Raw genomic sequence first — 21,700 nt, 5'->3', positions numbered from 1 at the left:
TAGGCGATTGCGGATTTTCAGCAAACGGTAATTTGAAGTTAATATTAATCATGCATTGTACTCGCAAGCTAATTAAAAACCATACATAATAAGATTGGGTCTTGTTGGGCAAATTTTCTATCCAGGGAGGGTGATGTCTCGTCCCAAGGGGGAGTGCACCCTTTGCGGCCAATTAGAAGAGTTCGTGGGTGTGCGATGGATGGACTGCAGGAGCCAACCCACCACTCACAAGGCCAATCTATACCGTCAATGCCAGAGGAGACAGACAACCTTCCAGACCTACCTACAATCTTGGAGCTTCAGATGGAGGCAATGATTGATGCATTGATTCCCAAGGATGTCGAGACATTTGATCCGCTTAGAGAGGAAGTATCCATACCATTATATGATGGGTGCCGAGTATCTCGGTTGAAGACATTGCTTGCACTCTTAAGTGTGCAAGCAAAATACGGGTGGAGCGATATGAGTGTGACTGAGTTATTCAGGTACCTTGCACATAGGCTTCATTGATTATTATTTTTTGACACTAATATTGCAAATATTTGTGCTTTTTCAAGGTGTTTTATGATTTTTTTCAGGTTATTGAAATATCATATATTACCACCTTCAAATACCATGCCTGAGTCTCGTGATGATGTACGACATGTTTTATGGAAGCTTGGCATGGACTACAATAACATCCATGCATGTATCAACGATTGCATATTGTTTCGAGATGAATACGAGACTATGGAGACATGTCCAAAGTGTGGTGCTCATAGGTATCGACAGGACTTGCAAGGGCAAATCATCCCTCAAAAAGTTCTCAGACACTTTTCGCTCATCCCCCGCATAAACCACATGTTTCGTACGTCCGGCATGGTAAGCTTGACAACGTGGCATGTGCAGAATAGATCCACGGATGGAGTTCAACGAATATCAGCGGATTCGCGCGCATGGAGCCACATTGACTCTACCTTCCCAGGCTTTGTGCGAGAGCCAAGGAATCTTTGGCTCGGTCTCGCAATGGATGGTGTGAACCCATTCGGTCTGCACTCAACTTCTTACAGTGTGTGGCCTATAGTCCTTGTCAACTACAACATCCCTCCATGGATTTCTACGAAGAAAGGACATCTCATCCTTAGCTTGCTCGTCCCAGGCCGCTACAAAGTAAAAAATATGGACGTGTATCTTCGTCCATTAGTCAATGAGCTTAAGATTTTGTGGGAGGAGGGGATCACTGTGTAAGATATGAGCAGGCATGATGGTCGGTGGTCAACCAACATTCGAGTCATTCTCATGTGGACGATGCATGACTTTTCAGGATTGGGAGAGTGCTCAGGTGAGCAGACCTCCATTCTCGCTGGTAATATCTATATTTTATCTCATTCAATCAAGTATTCACTAGGTCGTGGCTTGCCTTACAGGTCTGGTTACCTCAGGTTATCATGCATGTCCATTGTGTGGGCCACAGTTAGACTCCCGAAGGTCACGAACCATGAAGAAGATGGTATATCAAGGACACGCCGCTTTCTTGCCGGAGGATCATGAACTCAGAAAAGGTTTCCTTGAACGACCTCCAACACGTATGAACGCCGCAAGCTGGTACGAGCTGAAAATGGTCAACCCGGAATCACATCCAAATGGAATGCGGCAGCTCTCAGTTTTCTACGAGTTGCCATATTGGACCCACTTATAGGTCAACCACTTGTTGGATCCCATGCATATTTTCAAGAATGTGGGTAGCTTGCTATGGGACCACATCACAGGAAAGAGAGACACTATAGGGGTACGAATGGATTTGAAGGAGGTAGGTAAGATGGAGGCGCTTTGGCCGCAGTCGAGTGTTGATGGTCACGTGCAGCTTCCTCGCGCTCCTTGGGTTTTGTCCACTAAAGAAGAGCGCATTGTGAAGCAAGTAATCAAGTCTATCCACACTCCGACGGGTATGATGCGTTCTCTAGGTCAGCATTTTCTAAAGATGACCAATTGTTGGGGCTAAAATCCCATGATTGGCATAAGATATGTCAGGTTTGTGCTACGAATGGATTGTAATTAGTGTGGGCATTTTGCAATTTGAAAAGTGGTCATTATTCATAATGCTTTCTCATTTGTGGCAGTTTGTCCTACCGATCACGATCGCAGGATGCCTTACTCCAAAAATTCGCGAGGCCATTTACAAGTTGTCGACTTTGGTGCAATGGATCTCACAGAAAGAGATTAAGACGTCCTCTATTGAATCCACGAGGCAGGGAGTAGTGGAGACGGTCTGTCTCTTTGAGAAATACCTGCCCACTAGCATGCTCACGATACAAGTCTACCTTCTTTTGCATCTTGTGGACGAAGTGGAGATTGCTGGACCTGTCCATACGCAATGGATATTCTTCCTGGAGATCTTCATGAAAACCCTGAAAGGCTTTGTGCGACAATGAGCTTGGCCAGAAGATAGCATGGCCGAAGGTTGGTTGGTGTCAAAGGCATTAGTGCATATCTCACAATGGCTACCAACGGTGGAACTAGATAATGAAATGCTATGGACGCTGAAGGACGATGATAGACTGATTGGAGATGTGGTGGTTGGAAATGGGGTAGAAAAAAGAATGGATGCCTCAATGGAATAGAAGGTGAATCGCTTTTGTATGTTGCACCATGCCTCCATGGAGACGTGGCTCGCGAAGTACCAGATTGCAAGGCAAGATCGAGAGGAAGCGTGAGCTGAATTCCGACGTAGTACGTGTCATCGACCGATTTGATATCCAGAAGGCATGGAGGAGATGCCACGGTTTATGTCAACACGATGATTGCATGGAGCCTTGACCGGAGCATCCAACGAAGGGACAGAGGTCTCAATGGAGGAGTGGGAATTCTCGAGGGGATGTAGTCCAAAGGCAATGAGGGGTTTAGAATCTATCGTATCTAAATTTTATATGCGACATCTAATTTGAGTGTTTCAATGTACAGTACAAAATATATAGTGCAGCGTGGTTGCGCTGACGATATTTTCGCGTGGAGCGTATTGAAAAAATGCGCTCCACAATGGAGTGTGGTGTCATGGCAAGGTTTGAGCAAGAGAGCCGACGACAAGCAACGGATCCGAACATGGTTGTGGATGAGATGGAGTATTTTGGAAACTTGCAAAGTATTATTACAGTGGATTACCGTAGCTTCTCCATGATACTATTCGATGTGCAGTGGTTCAAAGTGGTACTTGGAGGAGCTGGAGCAACAGTTCGATGAGGTCCATCGGGATTTCTCGAAATAGATTCCGAAAAAAAATGGACAGATTTGCGTGACACCTTTGTGTTGCCGGCCCATTGTGAGCAGGTGCATGGAGTCATTTGCTTGCTAATTGAAATACGACATGGTTTATGTCACAATGGTTTGAACTCGCTTTGTACGTGTTTGTGAACATGTAATCTTCTATCCAAACTCCTGACAACCTCGATGGTGATATATTATACCTTCAACTCCCCGAAGTGCGAGAATATATGATCAAAGCGATCTTCCGAGCATAGATGAAGATAATATGCAAATAGAGGGGTCGATATTACAAGGGGTGGAGGCCGTCGAAAGCTTGGAGTCCGCATCGGCTAATAATGATGGAAATACAGGAGTCCAAGAATTTTCTAAGAATGAGGCGGACTCATTCTTTTGTGGTGACATGTCTATCGACCTTCCAGTGTATGCGGAGTTGTGTCAAGAGATTAACATGGGACCATAGGATACTTCATACTTGGAGCATCCACTTACTCAATTCGTTGTTTAGATCTCTTATAAAGGTACATAAGATATACATTTTAAGAGGGATTTTTTAAAAATGATTTATATTACTGTGCTTTGTGTAATTTAAATTGATTATTCTAACACCATTTTTTATCTGTGCAGGTGACATTTTCAAGATGAGTCGAGGGATGAGCGATGAGGAGTTGCAGGACATCTTCGCACGCATGTCTCCAGACCAGCTCGCGAGATTCAGAGAGATGGCAGACCAGGAGCTGTCTCGTTCTTCGTCAGGACGCTCTGCTAGATTTGCTTCAGCACAATCGGATGCTTCGGCTTCGAGCAGATGATCTCGATGCTCACGACTTGGGCCAGACGGAGGGACTGCATCAGGATCAGGGGGATGCTGCTATGGAGACACGGATGTGGTGTCTCCATCTCATCGTTCAGTTGGAGCTACGTCACCTCCAAGATTTGTCACACCTGTGGGGACGTCTACTCCAGTTACTCCGGCTTTTGTGCAGCCGTTAGCAGCAGGTGGCACCCCTTTGGGTGCCACTCCGAGAGAGGTTACCCCCGTCGGGACACTGGATGTAGAGGGGTCTCCTAAATTTTCCCAGGAGCATGGACGGAGATGGGAGAGGACCCATCTTAGGCAGACTCCTAGGGGTTATGGATATCTGGTCGATAGTAGGTCAGGAGCCATCATCATGAATGATGAGGGGAGGAGGGTGATGGCTCGCATGAGAGAGTTGTGCCAACAAGTTTTTCGGCACAACGTCCTGGATCATTGGAAGAATATATCGGAGGGGAGCAAGGACTACATAGAAGCATCCTTGTACGAGGAGTTTCCGGTGCCAGCCGCAGTAGATAGATTCTCTACGGGCTGGATGATGGATTGCATGCGTGCATACATGTCACAGACGATCCGAGGCACGCAAGGCAATCAAGAGTGGGGTTGCGAAGCCCGAGTGGTTAGATGCAGATGACTGGTGCCGACTGAGGGAGGAGGCTACAGATTCTCCAGGACGTTGGAGTCAGCAGTGCGAGGCCGCGAGGGGACAACTTGAGGCCGGAGTGGTCCATCATCTTGGGAGTGGCGGCCACAGGACATATTTGGAGGACTTTGTAAGTTTCTCTTTTGTTTTGCTTGTTTGTTTTTTTGAAATATTCTTTGTACTGACAATCATGTTTCTAACAGTTAGTATTTTGTTTTCTTTGCAGCACTCCATTACAAATCGTGATCCGCAAGGCCTCGAGACTCGATATGCAGAGAGGCACGGTCTCAATGCATTGATCGACCGATTGTATAGACGCGGCGGCCCTGTAAGTCACTCATCTTTCTTGTCCGTAGTTACCATGAGATATTTGAATGCATTATTGTATGGTGGATTGATGTGTTGTTTCTTTTTCTACAGAATCCGTTCGATGCTCCTTTGCGGCGGGACGAGCTTTCGGGGGACGAGGATTTGTAGCTCACCCTTGGATCCTTGGAGCTCACACGCCTTTATTTTTTAGTCGCTTGATCTATGTAGACATTTTCTATGTATTAGTGATATCTTGTCATGATTATACCAATCGCTTTTTATGTGATCATGTATTTATTTCATGTATCAATTTTATGATTTCAGTATACATTCTTTTTGTTTGCAAGTGCTTTGTATACAGTAGTGTAGAAATTATTTTGTATGGCTCTCATAGCTGCCTTGCCACAATTTTTTTTAAATCCCTGTTACTATCGCTATTAGTGTCGTAAATTTACTTCTCGTGTCGCTATTGTCGTCGCTATGCGCGTCGCAAATTTACTGGTTGCGTCGCTATTGGTGTCACTATTGGCGTCGCTATTAGCATCACATTTGCGACGCTAATAGCGACACAAATAGCGACATTTCTATGGTGTCGTCAATAACGACGCTTTTTGCGACGACGGGGGCAAATTTTGTTGTTTGTATTTTCGTCACTTTAAATGTCGATATAAGGTCTATATCTTGTAGTGAAAATGACACCTTCTCCGATGATTATTTAATTATGAAGAGATTTGTGCTAACTCTTCGACATACTATATATCATGTTTTCTTATTTCAATTAGTAGTGAAATAAAAATGATTTTTTGAATGTATAGCGAAAATGAAAGCATAACAAATATTCGAATGTACTTTAAAAAAACGTAAGACTTCAACAAATCGGATATTTTGAATGGATAGGAGAATGACACATTCTCCCATAATTATTTACTCACAAAGAGATTTGTGCCAACTCTTCAATATGCTATATAATTTTTTTTTCATTTCATTTAGTTTTTAAAAGTTTTTTAACTACTATTATTGTTTATTGATTTCATTTATTTATTTTATTAGAATTACTACTAAGAAAAAAAATTAACATTCTTATACTTCGAAAAAAAAACTATTTTTAAAAAATAAAATTACAAAGTATAGCATATTTTTCCGTGAACAAGTGTACTGCAGTTTTATGATAAAAACATATAGTTCTCATCAGCCTCAATGGATGCTATGAAGAAACAAAGCCACAAGGCATCCCTTCATGATTTCTAGAAAAAGGAAAACTACGGCTTCTAGAAAAACATCACTAAAACCATTTGTTGCAACTTAGTACAACATAGAAAAAATTGAATCATCTTGGGCGATAGAATGTGAAAGCATCATTGGAAGACTAATAATGTGTGTATCATGTGGTATAGTCGCAATGCAATGTCATACTATCAACTCGCAAAAGAATGATCCATCTACAGAAGAAATACAAGTTACAACAGCTTTGCCAAGAATTATTCTCATCCTTGCATACCAACAACACAGAGTCAACATGACGATAACTAAATGCTGACTATGTCTTGCAAAGAAAGAGAGAAACAAATATGTGGTGTCACTCTTTCTAGACTATACAAAACAAATTCTCAATCAAAGCCATTACAACTACTATTGACCATCATTGATACATCCATCTTGGTTTGCAAAACAACAAGAGCAATTGCGAACGAAATCTTGGACCATCGATCTATTCTTGATAACCCTCTCATCTTTTGGAATGATGGATCACTTTTGCAGCCATCTACTAGAATTGACTTGAGTACATCCAATATTGCGGATGTGTTTACTTTCAATATACTATATAATTCACTGATCCAGAAGTACATGGCTATAGCAAAATATCTACATCCAAGGACAGGGCTTTGCATCTTCAACAAGAATCCATCAAAAAGATTATATTAGAGCTCCATTGTGAAAGCTCTCTATTCAACCCAATCCTCCAAGCAGATCACGAGAATGAAAGATGTTACAAATTTCCTGAAAATATAGTCGAGCCAAGTCAATGATAGGTATTCCAAACATCTAATCAGCATGAGTTTGCATGCATAATATTACATAATAATAACCATCTTTTTAAAAGAATAACAACATTCAGCAAAAGAAATGTGAATGTTCAAAATTATGATGAGTGACTCGAACTACATACGCATACATATTCTCCTTTCTGACATCCTCCATGTATATAAACAACACAAAAACTTATCTACAAACGTACTTTGTTTCAAAACATGACGCATATCTAAACACCATTAGTAAAATTGCTACATAATAAACATGCAAGAATTGCATATAGAACTTCAAACTCCTTTTCTGAGCTGCACATGTCAACCTAGTTGAAAAAATAATAATAATGTGCACCAATTCACCGATGGCTATTGGCTGTCAATAAATGTGTCCTCTTCTTGTCAATCAAGCTCCCAATTGAAAGGCCTCCCCAACTTTTCATTTTGAAGGCCTTAGGTCTAGAAGTTTGGAAGGCCATGTAACTCTTTCTCTCCTTTTTCCCTTCTCAAAAAAAGTTTGGAAGGCCATGTAACTCTTTCTCTAAATTTATTCCCATTCATTTAAATGTGATATTCATTGTATAGCGCTTCTATACAAGGACAAAACCCACTTTTGATACATCTTTAACATATTATATTGAAACAAGACAATGTGCTTTTTTAAATGGATTCAAGTTACAAATAAATTTATGAATAGTTTTCGAATAGGTTGAGGTTCCATCTCCAGTGCCCTAGTAGTGGAGGGCTAAATAATCATTAGTACACATCAATTTCATAGCCTTCAAAATTTGGGGTGACTTATCATTATTCTTCCTTGTGTGCAACCTTGACAAGGAAAAATGTATGAAAGTCAGGGCATTCTAAGGTCCTCGTCACTTTTGGCTTTGGCAAAAGCTTGCCACTCGGGTTGATTACACACCATCAATTTCTCTTTGCACAATGCAATTCTTGCCCTAGCAATGAAGAAGGGTGACTAGTACACATGCTCCTTGCCAAATGTAGGAAGATCATATTGTCTTATCAGTGCATTCATCTTGCCCAAAAAGGGGAATGAAAAAACAATTACTATGTTATTGGTGTAGTGTTAACCCTCAAACAACAATGTGGAAAAGCCAGAAAATCTAAACCACAAGACAAGGCCAAGGAAAAAGTGAAACAGAAGACGAAGGAGCACCAAGAAGAATCTGGAAACACAAGAAGTGCAGAAAAGTCCTAAATCAAGGAAAAAGGCGCACGAGAAAAAACGAGAGTCTATACTTTTGTAAAAAAGTGCAAGGCGCACCATGATTTAATTTAAGAGTGTTGGGCTCTCACCCGTGCAATTTGTAAAGGTGGTTGGGCGGTAGGAAGGAAGCTAGAAGATAGAAGAACAATAGGATAAAGGGTCTCAGCCATGTAAAAAAGTAGATAAGGAGATGATTGCCCAAAAGGGATTTAGGGTTTTGTATATAAAGTTGAAAAGTGAATGAGAAGCTCATTCTTATGTGTGGCAAAAAGCTTCTTCTTCTTCTTCTCTTCTTCTTGCCTCCTTGCTTGTGTTTGAGAGAGGGAGTGAGTGAGTGTGAGGGAGTGAGTGTGTGAGAGTGAGAGATCGAGGAGAAGAAGCTCCCCATCTCCTCTCTTCATCTTCTTCTCTTCTCTACTCTTCTCTTGTTTCACGCAGCTATGGAGGATGGAGCTTATTAGAGAGGGATTGAGGTTGCTTGAGCTTGCCTAAAGGATTGTGAAGCTACCAGTATGCACGGGAGAGGAGGGTACTCGATCGGGCATCAAGGTAAGCTCACTACACCCCATAGGTAGGGAGGATGCGTTGGCTATGTGAGAGATAGCCATGGCCGCTCAGCTTGAAATGCTTGACCAATAAGCGGTCCCTAGGTCTCAGGGGTTGAGCTTGTAGCTCCCTTCATTTTGATTCCGTTTTGCCGGGAGCAATGGAATTGAGCCTTGAGTGCCACATGCTTCAAATCGAGCATAAAGATAGGGTTTTCAGTCCGAACCAGTGCTTGAGATAGATAGGAGATTTAGGTGGTTTGATCTTCGGAATAAGTAAGTATTTTTGTTTGTTGTTGAGTAGGCAAGTAGATAAATCGACCTGTGAGTGCAGATACAAAAGGGGTTCGATCCGGTCATTTTGCTATCGCCCATCCATTCTAGGTATTCCTTGACCTTCTCTGATTTGTGTTTGTTTGATCTGGAAAGTTGGAGCTTGTACCAGGACCCCCATGTGTAGCATTCGTCACTCGCGTCCTCGCAAGTGCACCATGGAAAACACAGTCAGACGAGGTTGTAGGTGTCTAAGTCCCAGAATTCGTCACTCAGACCGTCCGATTCTACTAGTCGGACCACTAGTTGGACCACTCATCCAGTCGGACCACTCAGAATCGGATACACCACCCAGTCAGACCAGCTCCAGTCGAGGGGGACCACCCGGTCCGATCAGACAGTCCAACTTAGATAGTTGGACCCTACCACGTGGCAGTAGGACCCATTTTTAGACTCGGACCCACTCGTCTGATCAGACCACCCAGAATCGAACGCACCACCCAGTCGGACAAACTCTAGTCAGAACTAACTCTAGGATCAGACAATCCGATTCTAGGAATTGGACCATCAAGGCAGAACATTTCAAAGTGGTAAGTGATGCCAAGAGGCATATTTTACGGTGGATTTCGTGCCACGGTGGATTCCGTGAGATTTTACGGTGGATTCCGTAAACTTTGATGATCGGGGCTCATACACAAAGCGGATTCTTTGTGCGAGAAGTTGATGGGGACGCCTGTCCTTTTCGGGGGTTTCATTAATTTAGTGTGTACATAGGTGATTCCATAGCGGGTGATTCCACAAAATGCATATTAAATTAATAAACATTTATGAGTTTAGAGTGCACACTCGTAATAAATTAAGGTTAGGATTTATTTCTAACCAGTTGATTTATTTATGTAGCTGAAGACTGCTAGGTATTCACTTTTGTCGGTTTAATTGTATTATTTTACTAACGATTGTGAATGCTTCAGTTGATGTGTAGAGATAGCAGCAGTGGAGGAGGAAAGCATTGGAGGATAACGAGTATTCGATTTATTGATTATATTTTGATGGGCGCATACCTTAGGCATGACGCCTATATTTTGTCACGCCTATTTATTGAGGCATTGGATATTTACTATTATTTTTTATTTCTACTTGGACATTGTATTGGGCATGCCAGACTTTTTGGGCACCGCCCATTAGATTTATTCCTGTTTTGTGTTAAAGCAAACTCAAAAGCTAAAAGCTTGCTATTTTGTAATTTGGGCTATTATTTTGAGCTTGAAGATGAATAATACATAAAATACATGCTTTTTGGAGCGCTCACACAAGGCATGGGGGGAGATTGCACCCAATTGGTCTCTTGCTCTTGTCGTTCATGCTTTTTACCTTGTAATTTGTGCAAAAAACAGAGTTCTATTGTTCTTGGGGACCTTCTGGCATTCATTACGCGAGCATATAGCTTCCGATCTGCACACCAGTAAGTGAGCCACCTCCTCAGGCCAAGGCCACTCTGAACACACCCCCAAACATCCATGAGTACCTGACTCGACTCTCAGAAGCCAAGAATTGGAGAAACCACACTTGGGTAGCCTATAGTCAACCTCTAGTAGTCGGCCATAGAATGGACGAGACTTAGAGCTGAAATTGACCCTCAGATTCCAATCCGGCCTTGACGGAGTGTAGAGTGTGCAACATAGGCCCTAGACAATACGAGAGGACAACTAGGAAATGCACTTAGAGCCATATTAGGCTACGAACAAAAGGAGGAAAAGCGAGAACTGCATTGTTCATTTTACATTCACACCCCATGTTGATTTCATAATTTAAAGTGCACTAAAAGGGAGAAATCCTGATTTGGCACTGTGCACTGGGAAAGCACTAACCACAAATGTGAATAAAATTGAAAGCTACTTTCAATAACAAGGAACTCACATAAAATCATAATAATTCAAAGAACCCACCAGTAGGAGCAGACCTTGAGACATAGCTGGGTGCATAGAGCCCCATTAATAGGACCTTGAAGACCCCAAAGAGTTTGAAGACGATAGGATTGAGGGCAAGTCACTACCGAGCTGATTGGATTGATCGACAACCTGGTGGAGCGAGAGGCTACAGAAATGTCAAGAGTAGACGCAGACCGAGAGGATGACCATTTGGACTTGGGTGAATTCCCAATCAAATTGTAGTGTCATATGGCCGACCAATATGACCGACTAACAAGGACCGTGATCCACGGCAGACCGATCGAGGAAGTAGTTACGAGCCTTAAGGAAGAGAGGAAGGCAGCTAGGAAAGCACTGCAGAGCATCACGACGTATAACCGTGAGCAAAGGACGAGGAAATTGCAGCAATACTTAAAGGTGCATGAGACACGATGCATTCTAGCCTTAGCTGGTAAGGCCATGATAGGGCCGAATGCAGAGAGGGAGAGGGAGCTAGAGGTAGACCTAACGCTGAGTGAGCGTGTCACCAAGCGGCTCATAAATAACACAACTACAGAACAAAGTGCAACTGTGCTAGCCACCTCTTTGCTCACAGGCTTAGGAGTCATGTAGGGGGCAAGGAGCCACAACAAGATCCCTGTAGTGGCCAAGCAGCTAGACAAGTACTAGCCCATCAATGACCCCTATAGCTCCATGGAGTAGTTCGAGCAGGTTTGCAAAGCCAACGGTCTCACGGACCTCGCCCAATGCTCCCAAGCTTTCGAGCTTTGCTTGGGTGATAAGGAAAGGACGTGATACAACAGCCTAGATGCAGCAAAGTGAACGATCTTCAATCGCCCGAAGGATCTCTTCATTAATAGATTTTCAAAGACATGGTATTCGGACAACCTCATAGTCCGATTTGATGAATGTCAGTCAGAATGACAAAGAGGACATTAGAGACTACATCACTCATATACGTAGCCTGTTTAAGAGAATCCCTACCAACGAATGACCAAACGAGAGAGCAGTGTCTATCGTTTTTATAAATGGAAAAACAAGGTACTGGCAAGCAACTCAAGCTTGCAGAGAGATGTGCTCGCTAGGGTTTTCGATGAGGCAATAAGAGTAGATGACCAGCTTAGGGAGAGAAGCGCTAGAAGCTCAAATCGAGATGGCTCTAGCCAAAGAACCACACAGAAAGCCACAACCTATAGCGAGAGATCAGCCCGTGATATGCAAGATAAGGGCAAGAGAATGGCACAAGAATAAGAGCTAGCCGAAGTCAGGATGGAGCTAGCACAGTTACAGGAGTTGGTAAAGAGACCCACTAGACTGCATGTCCAGTGCATGCACTGTGGAGGCAACCACATCCCTGACGGCTGCTAGGATCCAAGATCCGGGCCTTTTGCAAATTGCGAAAGTTTTGGCCATGATGCAATGCATTATCGATTGCCAAGAAGGTTTCCTTATGCATAGCAGTACAACTCACCGTACTACGGGAATAGGCCGCCTACCTTCTTTGGAAGAGGAGCTCCATTGGCCCTTCTAGCACCTAATGATGCAAAATCGGCCGTTCCTAGATTAGAGATCAATCCCACGAGCATACCCAAACCGCCTAGACCCTTCGTGACACATCCACTGAGTGACGCTCCCATCCACTACGTGGAAGAGCCCAATGACGAGGAGTCATATGTGAACGCTTACATCTCGTATGATGAAGAAGGTAATCTTGTCCTCATGGACTATCGACTAGTGTCGGTGATGGTGTTAGGAAGGGAAAGAGGTAGAGGTTTTCTAGGGCCAGCCCAAGACCTAGTCACATGCTGGGACTTGTGGTCACTCTAGTCCCATATCGACATGATGCCCTAAAAAAGAGCATGCTAATAGGGAGAGAGCTAATCTCAGGTGTGCCGAGTGAGGCATCACCCATCTCTTCACAAAATGCCCTAGAAAAAATCTATCCTTGAGCTCAGGCAATGTACCATTAGTACCTTTGGGACTGTTTGGCATTGAGACATTCGACAGCGAGGATACACCTATCCTACTGCATGTCATGACACATGCACAAACGCGGCAGGTGGGCATATCATTGCTTGGGCCTAGCAACCTAGACGCTGCCTCAATAGGGAAGAAGAGTCGTAGGTAGAGAAAGAAGAAAATCGACGCTAAGATCACTCTCAAAACTGATGGAGAGACGACGCTAGTGAGTGGCAAGAAGGTAACTGATGTTAAGGCTGAAATCACTGCTCTGAAAACAACAGAGAAAGGGAGTGCTAAGGTAGGGGAGTACCCCCGCCCAAAGCACCAATTAGAAGTGATTGAAAAGGTCAAGGAGTGGGTAAAGGAATCCCAAGAGAACTTGAAAACTGAGGACTTCTCTAGTATGAGGACCCCAGTCTCACCCTCTCGACCAAGGTCAAGAGATGCACCTATGCCATGGGTAGCACCACCCAAGAGAAGCTTAGGTGCCACATGCTAGCAAAACACCCAAGGCCAATGGGCTAGAGGTGTGGGAATGGAGGAGAGAAAAATGACGAATAACCTTCTCATGACATTAGTAACCACCCTAGTAACCTTGAGCCTAGGAGACCTGCTTAGGCAGTATCCGATGCTTTGGTTGGAACTGAAGCACTGGGTGGAGAAACCAACTAAGGAGATTGCTGTTGACTTGCATGAGCATGATGCAATCACACAGATACCGAGCTTGACGCTGCACTCAGTGCCTAAATCTTTGCACGTAAATGCTTTTTGAGAAGGCACCGAGATGCACGCTGTGCTACCTATCATGGCCCTAGGAGACATGATGCGGAAAGAAATCGTAGACATGGACGCAGGGGTTAGTGTCTTGAGCCAAGAGTCTTGTAGGCTTGGGAAAACCCTCCCATCAAGACTGTTAGGTTCAATGTCACACTAGCAAATGGAATGAAGGTAAGGCCTTTTGGAGTTTTAAAGAATTGGCCAATGAAGATTGCAGGTGTCCAATTCTCTATACACTTCATTGTTATGAAGGGAGTGGACTACGATATCCTGCTAGGGTGACCCTAGATGAGGAATGCACGAGTCATCGAGGACTGGGGCAATGGTCTAATCTTCTTAGGGAATCGGAAGGAAGCAGTAAGGGTGAAGATGGATACTTGGAAGACAACACTTGTTGATCTAGATGCCATCTCAGCCACATTGAGGGGTGACACGCAACCAACCACATCGTATGGGCCGTTGACCAAGTATATCCCCTACCCTGAGGATGAGTGAGATTGGATGCATGTCCTTGCAACCATCGATCTCCCATTCTCAGACGATGAGGATGAGTATAAGCAAGCTGCATAAGCCATGTGCATGCCAGATGAGAAATACTCAATACCACTCTACATGATGGCAAAGAGTGCATGTGGTTGGCCCAAAGTTGTCACTTTTCATGTCCCAAATAATAAGCTAGAACTCTAGGACACCCTAGATTATTTGACAGGCAGATTGGAAGGCAATGCTTCCGCTAATCTCTTGCACCTTAGAGATCTCCTGGGTGAGCACAAGTGGAAGTGGACCAAAGTTCACGACTTGAACTTGCTACACAATCGGGCTCTAGTCACCGATAAGAAAGAGGCTAGAAAGGAGGACCCAAGAGACTACGAGCAGTCATGGAGTGATGGTTTTGAAAATGAATATGAGGATTGTTCCTCCATCAGTGAGGAGAGCGAGGAGGAAATGGATACCGTGGGGAGTACGATATTGATGGAAGGGCGATAGAGTAGATAAGAGCAAACTCCAGGCCCTGAGAAAGGAATGAATATGAAATAAAGAGAGGAGTTATGAGATTGGACTGCGATCGCTCTTGGTTGGAATGCATAGGGGCAGTGGATTATGAGCAGGCTGGAATTGCCCAACCACTAGTGGTACCTATGTTTAGGATAGACGCACCTTACTGAACTACGACCGCCCGGGGAGACTCCTTCCTCCATTGAGGGCTTTGAGTTCAACTCAAAGTTTGAACTCAGTACAGAGAGTGACCCTAAAATACCCACGCCATCCAAAACCAAACGCACCAAGGGGTCTTTTCGGTCCACCTAAGGCGCAATTGGCTAAAGGAGGAAAGAAAGAAATGAACAAAAGATTCAGGTGTAGAATGACAGAAGAAACCACAAGACCTACCCAAACGCTTCCAGATGGGTGATAGAGTAGTGGTCCTGCTAGGAGCAAAGAGGCAGGGCTAGACCAGCGAGCCTATTGAAGGACCCGCCAAGGTCAAGGAAGTCAACCTGGTAGGGGAAGGTGAGAAGCCTCAACCTGTATTCATAGCAGACAACTTGACCAAGGATGAGGAGGCTAGCCTTGTTTCTCTCCTACGAGAGTACGTGGACGTGTTTGCTTGGTCTTTGGATATACTTAAGGGAGTCGACCCCAGGTTTGTGACCCACAACATCCTTATGGTTCCTGATGTTGTCCCTGTAAAACAACGCCCTTATCCCATGAATCCAAAGCATGCCCATGCAGTAAAAGAGGAGATTGATAAACTCATGAGAGTAGGATTCATCTATGAAATAGAGCACACGGATTGGGTATCACCAATAGTGATCGTTATGAAGAAAAATGAAAAGATCCGAGTGTGCGTCAACTACAAGAAAGTCAATGCCGCTACGAAGAGAGATAACTACCCATTGCCATACACCAATCACATGCTTGAGAGGGTGGCAAGTAAAGAAGCCTACAATTTTCTGGACGGCTTCTTGGGCTACAATCAAGTGCGAGTACACCCCGATGACAGGCACAAGACTGCCTTCGCTATAGAGTGGGGGATATTCGCCTACATCGTTATGCCCTTTGGGCTAATGAATGAACCTGCAACCTTCCAACACTTGATGTGCACGATCTTCAAAGACATGCTCATACGTGAGCTAGAGGGTTTGTGGACGATCTATGTGTACACTCTAGCTAGTGGGCGGAACACTTAGAGAAACTACGGGAAGTCTTTGAGCGGTGTCGACTTTATAATCTCTCATTGAGCCCCCTAATGTACCAAAATTGGGTGAAACACGGATGCATCCTAGGGCATATGGTGTCCAAGAACGGCATTGCCACTAATTTCTCAAAGATCAGGGTTATTGTTGACTTTCCACCACCTAACAATTATAAGGGTGTTCAATGCTTCTTAGGTCACACAGGATATTATCGACGCTTTGTACTGAATTATGCACTAATTGCAAGACCATTGTTGTAATGTGTCCCCCTGTCCACTTGTAGGACATGTCTTAGCAGCCCATCGGAAAGAGAGTCTAGAAAGTGCCGCCCGGCACTCACAAGGAATGTCACGGGGTTTGCGATCTAGGTCTTCTCGAGTTTGCCACGAAGCGGAAGCATTCCCCATGACATTCCTTGTGAGTGCCGGGTGGCGCTTTCTAGACTCTCTTCCCGATGGGCTGCTAAGATGTGTCCTACAAGTGGACAGGGGGACACATTACAGTTGGTATCACAGCGAACCAACAAAATATAATATTTACAAGGAAACTTAACAAGGGGAAGTAGAGCAATGATGCTGCTAAGAACATTTCCTTACTTACTTATGGATGCTGGCCTACAGAGTCGCGAAGCATGGAACAAATTCTTGGTGTTCCAGGTTATGTTTATGACTGCAATGCGTGCTTCAAATTATCGACGAAGGTTAGGCATGATGAATATTCTAGACCGTATCTACAATCCTTCACCCTTGTACGTGGAAGGGAGATAGACGGGTGAATCATGAATATATTACATAGCGGCCCACCGACTTGCGTACCTTCAGACCAACTTGAAGAGAATCAAGTGGATGGAGGATTTAAAGATTGTGAAGCTGTTCATCTTTGTCGAGGCTCAGCAAACGCAACCCTACATGTCGGCGGTTGAAAGGTCAAGCAGAACAAGTATGTGTACGAGAAAGTGACTCAAATAATCCTTGTCAACAGAATCAAGGTGCTGGGATGCTATGATAAGAACGAGTATCAAAGGAAGGGATACCCCAAGCTTCCTATGACCTATCGATTCTTGAAAATCCATGACCCCTCTCCATATTATTACTTAGTTTCCGTAGCCGAATGTAACACAATCTTATTTTTCCCAAACTGATGGGCCAATCAGCTTGTTCTACCTTCCCAAAATAAATCTACTAAAAAAGAGCTATTCCCACATGAATGAATAAGATTTTTTATCACTGTTTGTCATGGCTGTAAGTGTTGGTAAAGGAGTTAAGTGATTAGGTCACTTGACTAAAAGCTGAACTGGGCATATAAATGTAATGTGAGAAACATTTAGCAAGTAATTAATGTAAAGAATCTTATTGCCCAGGCGCAACCTCAAGTGCAGATTTCTAGTCCGACCCCTGCACTAAGTACGGCTGTAATTCCAAAGAAGAAGTTCCTTCTCAAAAAAATCAAGCCACCTAAATTTGATGGTAAGGGAAGGACCATCCAAACTGACACCAAGGTCTAGATCGAATCCATGGAAGATTATTTCGAGGTAGTAGGAACTACACCCACTAACCAAGCAATGCTCGGCAAACTAAGCTTACCGGCGAAGCAAGACTTTGGTGGAAATAATGGTGCAGAGACCAAGGGAACTCGGAAGGGTCAGTTACTTAGGAGAAGCTTAAAAAACCTGTGCGAGGGAGGTATCTGCCACCTGCCTATCGCACATAGAAGATGAATGGATTCTATGAATTAAAGCAGCTTGGACTATCCCTGGATGCATATTATTCAAAGTTCTCCTCTCTCTTAAATACGCACCACAAATGGATATGACACGACAGGTGTCAAATTTTTGTGATGGGTTAAATCCACCCATAAACACTCGCTTGGAATCAATGCATCCAACAAACCTACAAGACGCGCTCATTCGAGCTGCACCAATAATGCAGGAGGTGCATACCAAGACAAGGAATAATATGACTTGGTCTTACAGGGATCAGAACAAGGGGATGTATAGGTCTCTTGCCAAGAGAGCGCAGGGCCAAAATCAGGGACAAAGGAAGAAAGCTAGGGCCAACACTATCAACAACTTCGTTCCTACACAAGGTAATGGCCGCAATCTCCATTGCTTCCATTGCAATGAGTTTGGTCACTTTAAAAGGCAATGTCCCAAGCTTAGCAGAGGACAACGTCAAGGGTCATTCCAAGGAGCCACCCATGGCGAAGGAGGCACCGTCATGGCCAAAGGGAGAACCTCCAACCGACCTCCCATGCACCGTAAACTCATGCAAAGGTTATCTTCAATGCCGGCAGTTAATCTATAACCGCACACGAGAAATGGAGAATTCCGTCCTGGCAAAGCAAGGCTAGGGGTTCAAAACCGCATAGCTGCGGAGAAACATCCACTTGGGAGGAGGTTAAGAGGATAATTGTGCAATTAATTTCAATTCTTTTTTCTATTATCCCTTCTCCCCCAGCCGATGCACGGTTGGAGGAGAGGGAGTGTGGGGTGGATGGGCTAGTAAGGGCTGCATGGGGAGGTGAGGGGAGAGAGCCATGCAAAGGGCCATGTGGAGGGAGGTCCCCTCCCCCCCTTGACCTATAAAAACCTCCCTTAGTGGAGGGGAGGGGGAAGAGAGGAAAGGAAGGGAGAGGCTGCATGAGGATACAAGCTGTTGTCGTTGCCATAGATAAGGAGTACGCCGTTGTGTTGCCGCAGGCCGTCGATTATCACCGTCAGCCCGCCATTGGCCATCTGACCGCCACCATCCCCGTCAAGTCCACCTTGCTTCCTCCCGCGAACAACGTCATCTACCTTCACACCATTACGTGGCTGCTGTCTGAGTCAGAAGCTTCATAGAAGCTTCTTTAGGAAGCTTCTAAGGGGCTCCCCTAAGCCCCCTCTCCCACCAATCACCCACAAGCTCATCTTGGGGCTTTGAAGAAGACAAAGTCTATAAAGCCCCTTTCCTACCAATCATCCCTACCCCCGGGTCTTTGAAGAGAAGAAGAGGGGCTTCCTTAAACCCCCTTCTCACTAGATCCCCCAATAAGCCCATCCCTAGCCTGGATTTTGAAGAGAAGGAGAGGAAGTTTATAAAGCCCCCTTCGCACCAATCATCCCTAGCCCGGGATTTCGAAAGAAGAAGAAGAACTCTCAAGCCTCCATTTCCGCAAGGCCATTCACAAGAACCCTTTCACGAACCCCCTCTTTTTCCGAAAGAAAGAATGCCCAAGCTCTGAATCCTAAGGCCTTCCATAAGCCAAATTCTGCAAGTTGATACTTCAGTCAAGGATCCGTACTTCAAAGGGAATCTCCGTGTACGAGGGAGACAGGCAAAGATCTTAAGGCTGCGTTCCAAGGAAAGTAATTTGAATCCACGAAGGCAAACCAGAAGCCGAAATCACGATGGCCCCTAAAAAGTCACAAGGCCCACCCGCAGGAGGATCATCTCCTAGTATTCATGTGGATATTTCACTAAGCCCACAAGTCTAGGTTTTCTTTCTATTTTTGATATACATAGAAGTATTGCAATTATGCATGGTTATTTCATGGAACTAGGATGCACTTAGGCTTGTCAAATCCACCTAGCTAAACGGGATTGAAATAAATTGGCTATTTGAAATTTACTTGAAATAACTCATGATATGAAGTTGGTTATTTGTACTTTCAATGGAATGAACGAAAAAGAACATAAGGTGTCTATGCATTTTTTAGCAAGTTTCCTTTGTGCATTGCAAAGTGACGAGTCTAGAACAACTAATAACTATCATTACAAAGTCGAAATTATTGTAGTACACCTTTGATTATGCATGGAAAGATTAAATTGCAAGTCGAATTTTTAGACAAATCTTCTTCGTAATGATTCATTAAGGAAGTCATTATCAACCGTAGGAAATTGCAAAGCATGGAAAAGGTTCTAAGGGCTGCATGAAATAGGTTTACTCTAGCTTCAAATTGGCATGAATCTCATTTAACTACGTAGTAGTTACGAAAAGGTTGCATGTTGCACATTCGACGTACGCAAGAAATTCATTCATCAAGGGTACACTTAGGGAAAGGCTGCATGGTTCATTTAAGTGTAAAATCTTAAAAGCTTAGTGGCATGATTCGTGAATGCAAGTCCTAGTAGGATCAATGGAAATTATGTCGTAATTTAACATGTGCTTTGGTCTTAACAAGAAAACTTAGGGATTGTGAATCTAGTCGTATATAGAGGCAATGAATTGCATGCTTACGTGAATTGTGACGTAATGCAACTAGTTTTTCCCCTTTTAGATCAAGACAACATCTTTAGGAATGGTTCATCCTTGTCGCGTAAGACAAGTAAACTGGATTACCTAAAACACCTAAACCGCAAAGGATTCGCATAGGATGGTTAAATGGATACAATAAATATTCCAAGTGCTAACTAGGGTTTAGCACGTTGAGGACTTGACCTAGTTTCGCACTTGTTGCCAAGTCGAAACCCTCATACCCAAAGGTCCTACCCACATTCATGGAATGTAGGGACAATTGGACGTGCTTGCAAGAAACGATCTAGGGTTTCTACCCTAAGGATCACTCGATCAAATGTTAAAACGCGGATTGAGATGGAACCCCTAGGACCGAATGTTGTCGGCCTAGTGCAATTGGGAATGGGTTGGATAAAAAGACACCCTAAACCTTGCTTCTTGTCTAATCATGATTCCGTGACCAGAAGACACCGTTCAATGGGTGAAATGATCCCACGAAATAGATGCGACACTTGTGCAACAAGTTGCAACATCGCATGATCTTATGATTCGATCACAAGAGAGTTGCCAATTCCTTGGAATGAGATTGGTAGATTCTTGCACAAGTTTATCTTACAAGAGGATAAGTAGTCATCCTGTTATATCACATTTATTGGGAAAAATTGCCAAGTTAAGATAAGGAAATTAGGTAATTGCTTGAAAAAAAATGACCAATCAATAATTTGGAGCAACATAGTCGCCATGATTTACTGTTAATAAAACCTAAGGTATTGGTTGAGTTGTGTTAATAGGGTAGGGCCCTAACCCAAGGACAAAAGGGAGAACAGACAAACCCTTAGGGATCTTGCCAAATCGCAATTGATCCCAGCTCGAATGCTTGATGCATTCGGAGAGAAGGATTCACTCCTTAGCAGTTGGCCAAATAACGCCCATTGGAAATGATTGTGCTTGTAACAGTTTAGGAAGCACTGTTTGCTTTATTTGCTCAAGGAACTAAAGGATGGAAATATATCTAATGCTTCAGGTTGAAGGCTTGAAGGGAGAGGCAGCCTTAGTTACCCCTGACTGTCTACCTGACCGTAACCAAGGGGGTTGTTAGCCACGTCGGGAACGTGGACCGAACCCGCCGTGTGAGGTCTCTTCGTTGGGCACTACTTGGAACAGGAGGACGCTTGGGTGCCAGGGGAGGCTCTGGTCGTAAATCCCTCGCCTTTCGGGACCTGCACAAGAGGCCAACGTGACTCGGGATTCGATCTCGAGGCCCGCATACTAGTCTACGGGCAAAATCTTGGATTAGTAATCCCTGTGGATTGCTGGATAGCCTTCGAGCAGATTATGGATAGCCTTCGGGTGGATTATGGATTAGCCTATGGGCTGGACTTTATGGATGTATTCGAAAGATAAATAAGATAACCTTTTGAAAAGGAACTTATTTGACATTGTTTTTCTATGTCAAGTGCTAAGATTACGTGAAGAAACTAATATCTAACAAGCTAATTAAGGAAGCTGCTTGATGCATGTCCAACTAAATGTGGTAGGTAATTAGACAA

This window comes from Lygodium microphyllum, chromosome 8 (genome assembly GCF_053477565.2).
Source record: "Lygodium microphyllum isolate KBCC chromosome 8, Lygodium_microphyllum_v1.1.10, whole genome shotgun sequence".
Lineage (NCBI taxonomy): Eukaryota > Viridiplantae > Streptophyta > Polypodiopsida > Schizaeales > Lygodiaceae > Lygodium > Lygodium microphyllum.
This window is presented reverse-complemented; position numbering follows the sequence as displayed.